The following is an 11,217-nucleotide window of genomic DNA, read 5'->3' as shown; positions in this document are numbered from 1 at the left end:
TCCTCCATATCTTCTTCTTCTTCTTCATCTTTTCTTTCTTCTCTTGCTCGAGGGCGAGCAATTTTATAAGTTTGGTGTGGTAAAAGCATAGCTTTTTGTTTTTCCATAACCATTGATGGCACCTAAGGCCAGAGAAACCTCAAAAAAAAAAGAGAGAGAGAAAAGGGAAGACAAAAGCTTCCACCTCTGAGACATGGGAGATGGAAAGACTCATCTAAAGGGTTTATAGCTCAGTGGTAGAACATTTGACTGTAAATCAAGAGATCTCTGAGATACCCCAGGGGATAAATTGTCCTCCACACAATTATTGGGAGCAACTAAGGATAGGAGCACCAAAATTACTAGGAATCATTCAACAGAAGCAAGGAAGAGACATAGAGGAGCTCAAAGAGCACCATTGGTTCTTCAAGAAAGCGCCACCCTCACTAAGGTGGACTCATTCCTTGTTCTTATTTCTCTGTTTTTTTATTTTTATGCTTCATTTTTATTTATGTTTTGTGTCTCTACTTCATGATCATTAGTGTTTAGTAACTATGTCTTAAAGTTATGAATAAATTCCATTAGTCCTTCACCTCTCTTAAAAGAAAAATGTTTTTAATTCAAAAAGAACAAGAAGTACATGAATTTTGAATTTATCCTTGAATTTAGTTTAATTATATTGATGTGGTGACAATACTTTTTGTTTTCTGAATGAATGCTTGAACAGTGTATATTTTTGATCTTGTTGTTTATGAATGTTAAAACTGTTGGCTCTTGAAAGAATGATGAACAAAGAGAAATGTTATTGATAATCTGAAAAATCATGGAATTGATTCTTGAAGCAAGAAAAAGCAGTGAAAAACAAAAGCTTGTGAAAAAAAATTGGTGAAAAAAAATAGAAAGAAAGAAAGAAAAAGCAAGCAGAAAAAGCCAATAGCCCTTAAAACCAAAAGGCAAGGGTAAAAAGGATCCAAGGCTTTGAGCATCAATGGATAGGAGGGCCCAGGGAAATAAAATCCAGGCCTAAGCGGCTAAATCAAGCTGTCCCTAACCATGTGCTTGTGTCATGCAGGTCCAAGTGAAAAGCTTGAGACTGAGTGGTTAAAGTCGTGATCCAAAGCAAAAAGAGTGTGCTTAAGAGCTCTGGACACCACTAACTGGTGACTCTAGCAAAGCTGAGTCACAATCTGAAAAGGTTCACCCAGTTATGTGTCTGTGGCATTTATGTATCCGGTGGTAATACTGGAAAACAAAGTGCTTAGGGCCACGGCCAAGACTCATAAGTAGCTGTGTTCAAGAATCAACATGCTTAACTAGGAAAGTCAATAACACTATCCGAAATTCTAAGTTCCTAGAGAAGCCAATCATTCTGAACTTCAAAGAAAAAAGTGAGATGCCAAAACTGTTCAGAAGCAAAAAGCTACAAGTCCCGCTCATCTAATTAGAATTAATATTCATTGATATTTTGGAATTTATAGTATATTCTCTTCTTTTTATCCTATTTGATTTTCAGTTGCTTGGGGACAAGCAACAATTTAAGTTTGGTGTTGTGATGAGCGGATAATTTATACGCTTTTTGGCATTGTTTTTAGGTAGTTTTTAGTAAGTTCAAGCTACTTTTAGGGATGTTTTCATTAGTTTTTATGTTAAATTCACATTTCTGGACTTTACTATGAGTTTGTGTGTTTTTCTGTAATTTTAGGTAATTTCTGACTGAAATTGAGGGACTTGAGCAAAACTCTGAAAAAGGCTGACAAAAGGACTGCTGGTGCTGTTGGAATCTGACCTCCCTGTACTCAAAATGGATTTTCTGGAGCTACAGAACTCCAAATGGCGCTCTCTCAACGGAATTGGAAAGTAGATATCCAGAGCTTTCCAGCAATATATAATAGTTCATACTTTATTCGGGAATTGACGACGTAAAGTGGCGCTCAACGCCAAGTACATGCTGCTGTCTGGAGTTAAACGCCAGAAACACGTCATAACCCGGAGTTGAACGCCAGAAACACGCTATAACTCGGTGTTCAACTCCAAGAAAAGCATCAGCTCGTGGATAGATCAAGCTCAGCCCAAGCATACACCAAGTGGGCCCCAGAAGTGGATTTATGCATCAATTACTTACTCATGTAAACCCTAGTAGCTAGTCTAGTATATATAGAACATTTAACTATTGTATTAGTCGTCTTTTGACCACCTTTCATCTTTGGTCTCAGTTTTATTTTATTCTTCATCTTAAGAGGCTATTGATCACGTTTTAGGGGGCTGGCCATTCGGCCATGCCTGAACCATTCACTTATGTATTTTCAATGGTGGAGTTTCTGCACATCATAGATTAAGGGTGTGGAGCTGTGCTGTACCTCAAGTTTCAATACAATTACCATTACTTTATATTCAATTCTCTTTTATTCTTATTCCAAGATATACGTTGCACTTCAACTTGATGAATATGATGATCCGTGACACTCATCATCATTCTCACCTATGAACACGCGTGACTGACAACCACTTCCGTTCTACTTTAGGCCGGGCACATATCTCTTAGATTCCCCAACAGAATCTTTGTGGTATAAGCTAGATAGATAATGACATTCATGGGGATCCGAAAAGTCTAACCTTGTCTGTGGTATTCCGAGTAGGATCCCGGGAATCCGAAAAGTCTAACCTTGTCTGTGGTATTCCGAGTAGGATTCCAGTATTGAATGACTGTGACGAGCTTCAAACTCCTAAAGGCTGGGCGTTAGTGACAGACGCAAAAGAATCAAGGGATTCTATTCCAACCTGATTGAGAACCGACAGATGATTAGCCGTGCTGTGACAGAGCATTTGGACCATTTTCACTGAGAGGATGGGATGTAGCCATCAACAAGGGTGATGCCTCCAGACGATTAGCCATGCAGTGACAGCGCATAGGACCATTTTCCCGAGAGGATGAAAAGTAGCCATTGAAGACGTTGATGCCCTACATACAGCTTGCCATGGAAAGGAGTAAGAAGGATTGGATGAATGTAATAAGAAAGTAGAGATTCGAGAGGATTCTAGCATCTCCACACACCTATCTGAAATTACCACCATTAATTTACATAAGTATTTCTATCCTATTTTATTTTCTGTTTATTATTAATTTTCAAACACATCATAAACCAAGTTAATCTGCCTAACTGAGATTTACAAGGTGACCATAGCTTGCTTCATACCAACAATCTCTGTGGGATCGACCCTTACTCACGTAAGGTATTACTTGGATGACCCAGTACACTTACTGGTTAAGTTGAACGGAGTTGTGTCCACACATAGCCAATAGCCATTAAATAAATCTCATGCAAATACAAAGAGGGTCACAATTTCGTCCACCAGCGTGCTTGACAACCACTTCCGTTCTATCTTAGATTGAGTGTGTATCTCTTGGGTTCCTAGTTAACGAGTTTGGTTGATTCTCCTAACAACAGAATGTTCAAATCCATGAAACCAGAATCTTCGTGGTATAAGCTAGAATCAATTGGCAGCACTCTTGAGATCCGAAAAGTCTAAACCTTGTCTGTGGTATTCCGAGTAGGATCTAGGAAGGGGTGACTGTGACGAGCTTCAAACTCATAAATGCCGGGCGCAGTGACGGTGTGCAAAAGGATCAATGGATCCTATTCCAGCACGAGTAAGAACCGACATATGATTAGCCATGCGGGAAACCGTAGGGGACCATTTTCACTGAGAAGATGGATGGTAGCCATTGACAACAGTGATCCACCTACATACATCTTGCCATAGAAGGAGTCTTGCATGCATGAAGAAGACAACAGTAGGAAAGCAGAGATTTAGAAGACAGAGCATCTCGAAAACCTCAACTTGTTCCTCATTACTGAATCACAAGTACTTTTTATTTCATGTTATTTAGTCTTCCTAAACAAAATCATTTTTATCATTAATCTCCTGACTAAGAGTTTACAAGATAACCATAGCTTGCTTCAAGCAGACAATCTCCGTGGGATCGACCCTTACTCACGTAAGGTATTACTTGGACGACCCAGTGCACTTGCTGGTTAGTGGCACCAGAGTTGTGAAAAGTGTGAATCATAATTCCGTGCACCAATCATTCTGTCTCCAAGTCTGATGCCAGATCGAACAGATTTATTGATGTCACTAAATAGGTTTTACTCACCTGTCATGTGATTACTGCAACCACTATCGAAATACCATATGTCATCTTTCTTCTTGCACTCTTCTTGAGATGATGCATAGAAGAGACACTCTTCTCCCTCTTTTTCTTTAGAGAAGTTTGCGCGATGATTGATCTTCATCCTACAGTCTTTCTTCATATACCCAAACCTTTTACAATTACGGCATTGTGATTTTCCACAATGCAAATAACCTTTTTCTAGGTGGTTGGTCTTCTTGCATATACCATGTAGACAATATGTTTTCTATAATCAGATTTATTTTCTATTTTTTTGAAGTGGCTGAACTTCTAGAATTTTGTTTCTCTGCTTTTATTTAGATTATGAGATTTTATATTGATCTTAGACTGAAATTTATTTTCTATTGAATCTTCATCATCTTGACTTGCTAGTCTTTATTCAAAAGTGTGTAATGAGCTTATTAACTCTGATATTATTAGCGTTGATAAATTCTTAGTTTCTTTAATTGTAGACACTTTATGATCAAATTTGGAAGGCAAACTAATAAGTAATTTTTTCATTATCTTTTCATCGGGCAAATTCTCCCCAAAAGCTTTCATTTTAGTTACTAAGCTCATTAATCTTGTATCGTAATTTTTTATTTTCTCAGAATCTTTCAGTTTCATATTTGCAGATTTCTTCCTTAGAGATTGGAGGAGGATTGTACGTACTTTTGTGTCACCTCTGGACACTTGCTCCAAGTTTTTTCACACTTTCTTAGCTGACGATATTTCTCTTATCCTTGGGAAGATTTTCTTCATTACAGCTTATTAGAGGAAGCATAGAGCAATATAATTTTTTTCTTGCTCTTTGATGAGCGGATAATTTATACGCTTTTTGGCATTGTTTTTAGGAAGTTTTTAGTAAGTTCAAGCTACTTTTAGGGATGTTTTCATTAGTTTTTATGTTAAATTTACATTTCTGGACTTTACTATGAGTTTGTGTGTTTTTCTGTGATTTCAGGTTATTTCTGGCTGAAATTGAAGGACTTGAGCAAAACTCTGAAAAAGGCTGACAAAAGGACTGCTGATGCTGTTGGAATCTGACCTCCCTGCACTCAAAATAAATTTTCTGGAGCTACAGAACTCCAAATGGCGCGCTCTCAACGGTGTTGGAAAGTAGACATCCAGAGCTTTCCAGCAATATATAATAGTCCATACTTTATTCGGAAATTGACGACGTAACTTGGCGTTGAACGCCAAGTACATGCTGCTGTCTGGAGTTAAACGCCAGAAAAACGTCATGATCCGGAGTTGAACGCCCAAAACACGTTATAACTTGGAGTTCAACTCCAAGAAAAGCCTCAGCTCGTGGATAGATCAAGCTCAGCCCAAACATACACCAAGTGGGCCCCGGAAGTGGATTTATGCATCAATTACTTACTCATGTAAACCCTAGGAGCTAGTTTATTATAAATAGAACTTTTTACTATCATAATCGCATCCTGGATTGTATTTTGAATCCTGTGATCACGTTTAGGGGGCTGGCCACTCGGCCATGCCTGAACCTTTTACTTATGTATTTTCAACGGTGGAGTTTCTGCACACTATAGATTAAGGGTGTGGAGCTCTGCTGTACCTCAAGTTTCAATACAATTACTATTACTTTTTATTCAATTCTATCTTATTCTTATTCCAAGATATTCATTCGCACCCAAGAACATGATGAATGTGATGATTATGTGACGCTCATCATCATTCTCACCTATGAACGCGCGTGATTGACAACAACTTCCATTCTACAAGCAACCGAGCTTGAATGTGTATCTCTTAGATTCCCCAACAGAATCTTCGTGGTATAAGCTAGATAGATGGCGGCATTCATGAGGATCCGGAAAGTCTCACCTTGTCTGTGGTATTCCGAGTAGGATCCTAGAAATCCGGAAAGTCTAACCTTATCTGTGGTATTCCGAGTAGGATTCCGGTAATGAATGACTGTGACGTGCTTCAGACTTGCAAGTGCTGGGCGTTAGTGACAGACGCAAAAGAATCAAGGGATTCTATTCCAGCAGGAGCGGGAACCAACCAGTGATTAGCCGTGCTGTGACAGAGCGCGTGAGCGTAATTTTCACTGCGAGGATGGGATGTAGCCTTCGACCAGTGTGATGCCTCCAGACGATTAGCCATGCGAGTGACAGCGCAGAGGACCATTTTCCAGAGAGGATACAAAGTAGCCATCGTCGAACGGTGAACCCCTATACATAGCTTGCCATGGAAAGGAGTAAGAAGGATTGAGTTGAAGCAGTAGGAAAGTAGCGTTCTTGAGCCATACAGTATCTTCATTCACTTATCTGAAATTCCTACCAATGAATCTGCATAAGTATTCTATCCCTTTTATTATTTCTATTTTATTATTAATTTTCGAAACCATAAACAAATTTAATCTGCCTAACTGAGATTTACAAGGTGACCATAGCTTGCTTCATACCAACAATCTCTGTGGGATCGACCCTTACTCACGTAAGGTTTATTACTTGGACGACCCAGTACACTTGCTGGTTAGTTGAACGGAGTTGTGTCCACTCGTGCCAATTTCAAATTCCATAAAAGTACAAGGAGTACAACTTAAAGAATATGGATCACAATTTCGTCCACCACTCTTCCTTCAACTTCTTCTTTTCTGTAGCAAAAGTGTGATTGATTCTCTGGCATGATGAACCCCTCGTGGACAACATCCCACAAGTCTTATACTTATAGAAAGGTTTTCATTTGAGAATTTCAGTCCTCATAATTATCTTCTGATAATATGAAAACGGAATATTTATAGTTAAAATTTTCATGGTTAAGGATAATTTTTTTAGTGGATTATATAGTTGATAGGTTAGGAAGAAAGATTTTATGTCCAGTAGATGACCAAACGTAGCTCTGATGCCACTGTTAGTTTTATGAAATAGTTTGATGTTGGTTTAGTGTATTATGGATTTGAATATTATAACAAGGATAGTTTTGATGAATAAGTAGTTTGGATGAATAGTTTGAAAAATTGATAGTTATATTATTGTTGGGTTAAGGAGAGAGTATAAAGACTAGTATAATTTGTGTTTGTTAGTTAGTTACAATGAGTTTAATGATGGCTATTCATAGGCTTCACAAGTTGGGTTCATTACAATTTTTAGATAGTTCTAGTTCTTGGATATTATAGATATTTCTAGATATTATCTTCCTAGATCTTTCTAGTTACTTAATTTATTTACTTATTTTCTAGAATTTTCCATTATAATATCTAAATATTTATTTTTATGAAACAAGATAAAAATTCTAGAGAATTCTATAAATATATAGTATAATCAATAATTCCAAAACTAAAATCAAATTTGAAAATTCAATTATTATACAATAGTATTATAATATATGTTTTTTGTCATTCAACTTTACAAATTTCACTTGAATATTAAAAGAAAAAAAGTTTGTATAAAATATAATTTGATGTAATCTCAATCTTATCCTTGGTAAATGATTTTTCGCATAAACAATATTGCAAAGAAACTTTAAAAACACAATGCAATGAATAGAAATGTCTACAAATAATGTAGATTATGTAAATGAAAATCAATAGGAAAATGTTGGACAACGATAAGAAATTTGTCGAATGCCGTTAGATTTATCGGCGGATTTATCAAAAATATCTGACGGTCATATGTTTACCATCGATTTAGTGGCAGAATAAATTCGACGATATAAACCTCGCCGATAATTATTTACCGACAAATTTTTTTGTTTGTCGCTAACTACCAGCGAATTTAGCTGCAGATATAAATTTTCATTTGGCAAAATTGAGCTTGTTACCGTTGGATTAATCCCCTAGTGAATTCGATGGTAAACTTAAATTTTAAATTTTTTTAAAATTTTTTGAATGGTAATATTTTCTTAGATGGTAACATTTCTTTTGTAATCTTAATGTAAACACTGAGTAATTAATGAATAATTAACTAATAAATTAATTATTATTCGAAAAATTAAAAAATTAAATTTTATAGTTTAGAAAAGTAAAAATAATTAAAATACAAATTTTAACATTAATTTTAAATTTTTTGGCCTAAAATTAGGCTGTCAGGCTAAATCGATTAGACCAGACCCACTTTGGGCCCAAGGCCCAACGCAAACTCACCCTCACTTATAGCCTCAGTCATTTCCTCTCTCCATTCAAGCACACATACACTAAACACAAGGAAATGGGGGAGAAAAGACTCCAAACCCTAACCACACATTCAAATTCATATATCTTTCTATCTGAAGTTCTAATTGACGAGTCGTCAGTGGCCACCCGTTCGTATCAAAATCCTCTATAACAATTTGGTAAAAAAAAACTTGAGTTTTCTCACCCAGATCTTCTCATCTCAATTTCGAAAGTTGTTGAGCTTTGGTTTGAGAATTTGTTAAATTTTGGTGTTTAAGAGCAAATTAGCTTTGTGGATTTACTGGGTTCTGTCCCTAGCTTCTGTTGGTAAGATAAGAAACCTCTAACCCTTTTGAAATTATTCATATAGAATATGGAGTGTTGATTTAATGATATATATGTGATATTAGATTGAATTATATGTTATGGAGGAAAATTGATGAAATTGGTGGTCAATTGACGATGTTAAAAGCTTGAGGTCAGACAATTGTTGTTGAATTTCTGTTTGAAAGAGGTTTGGAGCTTTGGGTATTTGCAAAACGACGATAATTTGTGGTGTTCCGAGCATTAGGGAATAGGAAGAAATCGGCCAAGGTATGGTTTTGGTTTCTCGTAACTAAAATGTAATGTGTCGTGAAAATTTAGGTTAGTTGACCGCAAGATAAGATTGAATTATTTGTGTTGTTGATGCTTGAAATTGGTAAGTGGTAATGATGATGTTATTGGAATGTTGATGTTATTTATGATTTGGATTTGGTTTGTATTTATGTGGCTTAGCTAATTAACGGTGTTGTTGGAGAAATAATGCAATTTTATGGAGAATGATGAAGTGTATATGCATGTTGTTGATAACTTTGTATAAAGATGCTTTGGATATGAATTATTGTGTGGAAATGATTGAAATTGTGAAATTGGTGTAGTATGGAATAAAATGGTGTATTGAGGAATGATTGGAGTTGGCTTGATGGGGTTATGGTAAGCTTTGAAAAGATTGAAATAGAGGTGTTTTAAAAATTGAGGTTTAGTATTTCCAATGAAAACTCTGATTTTTTGACCAACTTTGGTAGAGCATAACTTGACCTCCGAACTTCCAATTTTTATCACACTTGTCTAGAAAGAAAATTTAATCTAAAATGTTTATACCGTTCAAAGAACGGATGAAAAATATTTTAAAAAGAAAAAGTTATGCGCGTCGAAAGTTTGATGTGTAAAACTAAAATTCTGCAGCACTTACCATTTTGGCCACCCTGTATAACTCGTGTACGCGAGCCTCGCATGCAATGCGGCCATTCCCTTTGGGTTTGGTGTCTCGCATATGCGAGCAAGGAAAAACGCACCCACGCGTACACGTGACCCTTGTTTTCAGCAAAGTGAATTTTATGTTTTGAAATCCCTATTTTTATTCTTTTAGCCCCTTGATAAACCCCGTTTTGACGGTTTATCTTGTATTGATTTTAAGAGATTTTATCACTTTTTACCCACATTTATTCAATGAAATAGCATGGTTTTGTGATTGTCTCCTTATTTGTGCTTAGATGTGAAAACATGCTTTTTAGGCCTTTAACTTGATGATTTTGATTCACCTTTGATTCCACTAGATGCCTTGATGTGTTTGTTAGTGATTTCAGATTGAAAATGCTAGGAATGGATCAAAGGAGTGAAGAGGAAAGCATGCAAAGTGGAGAAATCATGAAAAGGAAAAGAAGTTGAACTCACCCATGGACGCGCGCGCGCACCTGGCGCTTGCGCGCGCCTTGCGAATTACCCCATGGATGCGTACGCGTGCTGTGCGCGTACGCGTCGATGTTGGTTTATGATTTTTTAATAAAAATGTGACCAGCGAATTCAGAAGGGTTGTGGGGCCCAATCCCAACCAACTTTGGCGCCAAAAATGCTATTTAAAGCCAAGGATTGAAGAGCAAAGGGGAGGATCCCACTTTAGTTCATTTTCACTCATTAGGATTAGTTTAGAGGTAGTTTCTAGAGAGAGAAGCTCTCTCTTCTCTCTAGAATTAGAATTAGGATTAGGTTTAGTTCTTAGATCTAGGTTTCCATTCATTCATTCTTCTACTTCTACTCTTCAATTCATTGTAGTTACATTCATTCTTCTTCCATTCTTTTGTTGTAATTTCCTTTGTGTTGTTCTTATGTTTTGTTGTAGATCTACTATTATTCCTTCTATTTTCTTTCAATTCAATAAAAGGTAATTCATGTAGATCTTGTTTCCTTTAATTGTTGTTGTTAATTCTTTACATTTGATTGTTGTTAGAATTAATTCTTGTTGTTGATTTACTATGCTTTTCTTTTGTGCCTTCCAAGTGTTTGATAAAATGCTTGGTTGGATTTTAGAGTAGAGTTTTATGTTCTTGGTTTGGAAAGGTAACTTAGGAACTCTTGAGTTGCTAATGTCCAAGTAATTGATGATTGGGATCCATTGACTCTAGTTCTCACTAATTGAATTAGTGGAGAATTAGGACTTATGGACTAGGATTGATATAGCTCATTTGACTTTCCTTTACTACTAGTTAGAGGATGATTTAATGAGATTAATCCTTGCCAATTCTCATATTGTGGTTAGTGATTAGGATAGAGATCCTTGACTACCAACCCTTGCCAAGACCTTTTTAGCCATTAGTTTATTTTCTTGCCATTTATCTTTCATGCCTCTTATCAAAACCCCAAAAATAACTCATAACCAATAACAAGACACTTCATTACAATTCCTAGGGAGAACAACCCGAGGTTCAATACTTCGGTTTATTAATTTTAGGGGTTTGTACTTGTGACAAACAAATTTTTGTATGAGAGGATTATTGTTGGTTTAGAGACTATACTTCAACAAGATTTCATTTGTGAAATTCTAAACCGTCAAAAATCCAATCATCAAAATGGCGCCGTTGCCGGGGAATTGCAATGTTGTTGTGTTATTGGTTATTGTATATATTTGAATATT

This window comes from Arachis stenosperma, chromosome 7 (assembly GCF_014773155.1).
Source record: "Arachis stenosperma cultivar V10309 chromosome 7, arast.V10309.gnm1.PFL2, whole genome shotgun sequence".
Lineage (NCBI taxonomy): Eukaryota > Viridiplantae > Streptophyta > Magnoliopsida > Fabales > Fabaceae > Arachis > Arachis stenosperma.
This window is presented reverse-complemented; position numbering follows the sequence as displayed.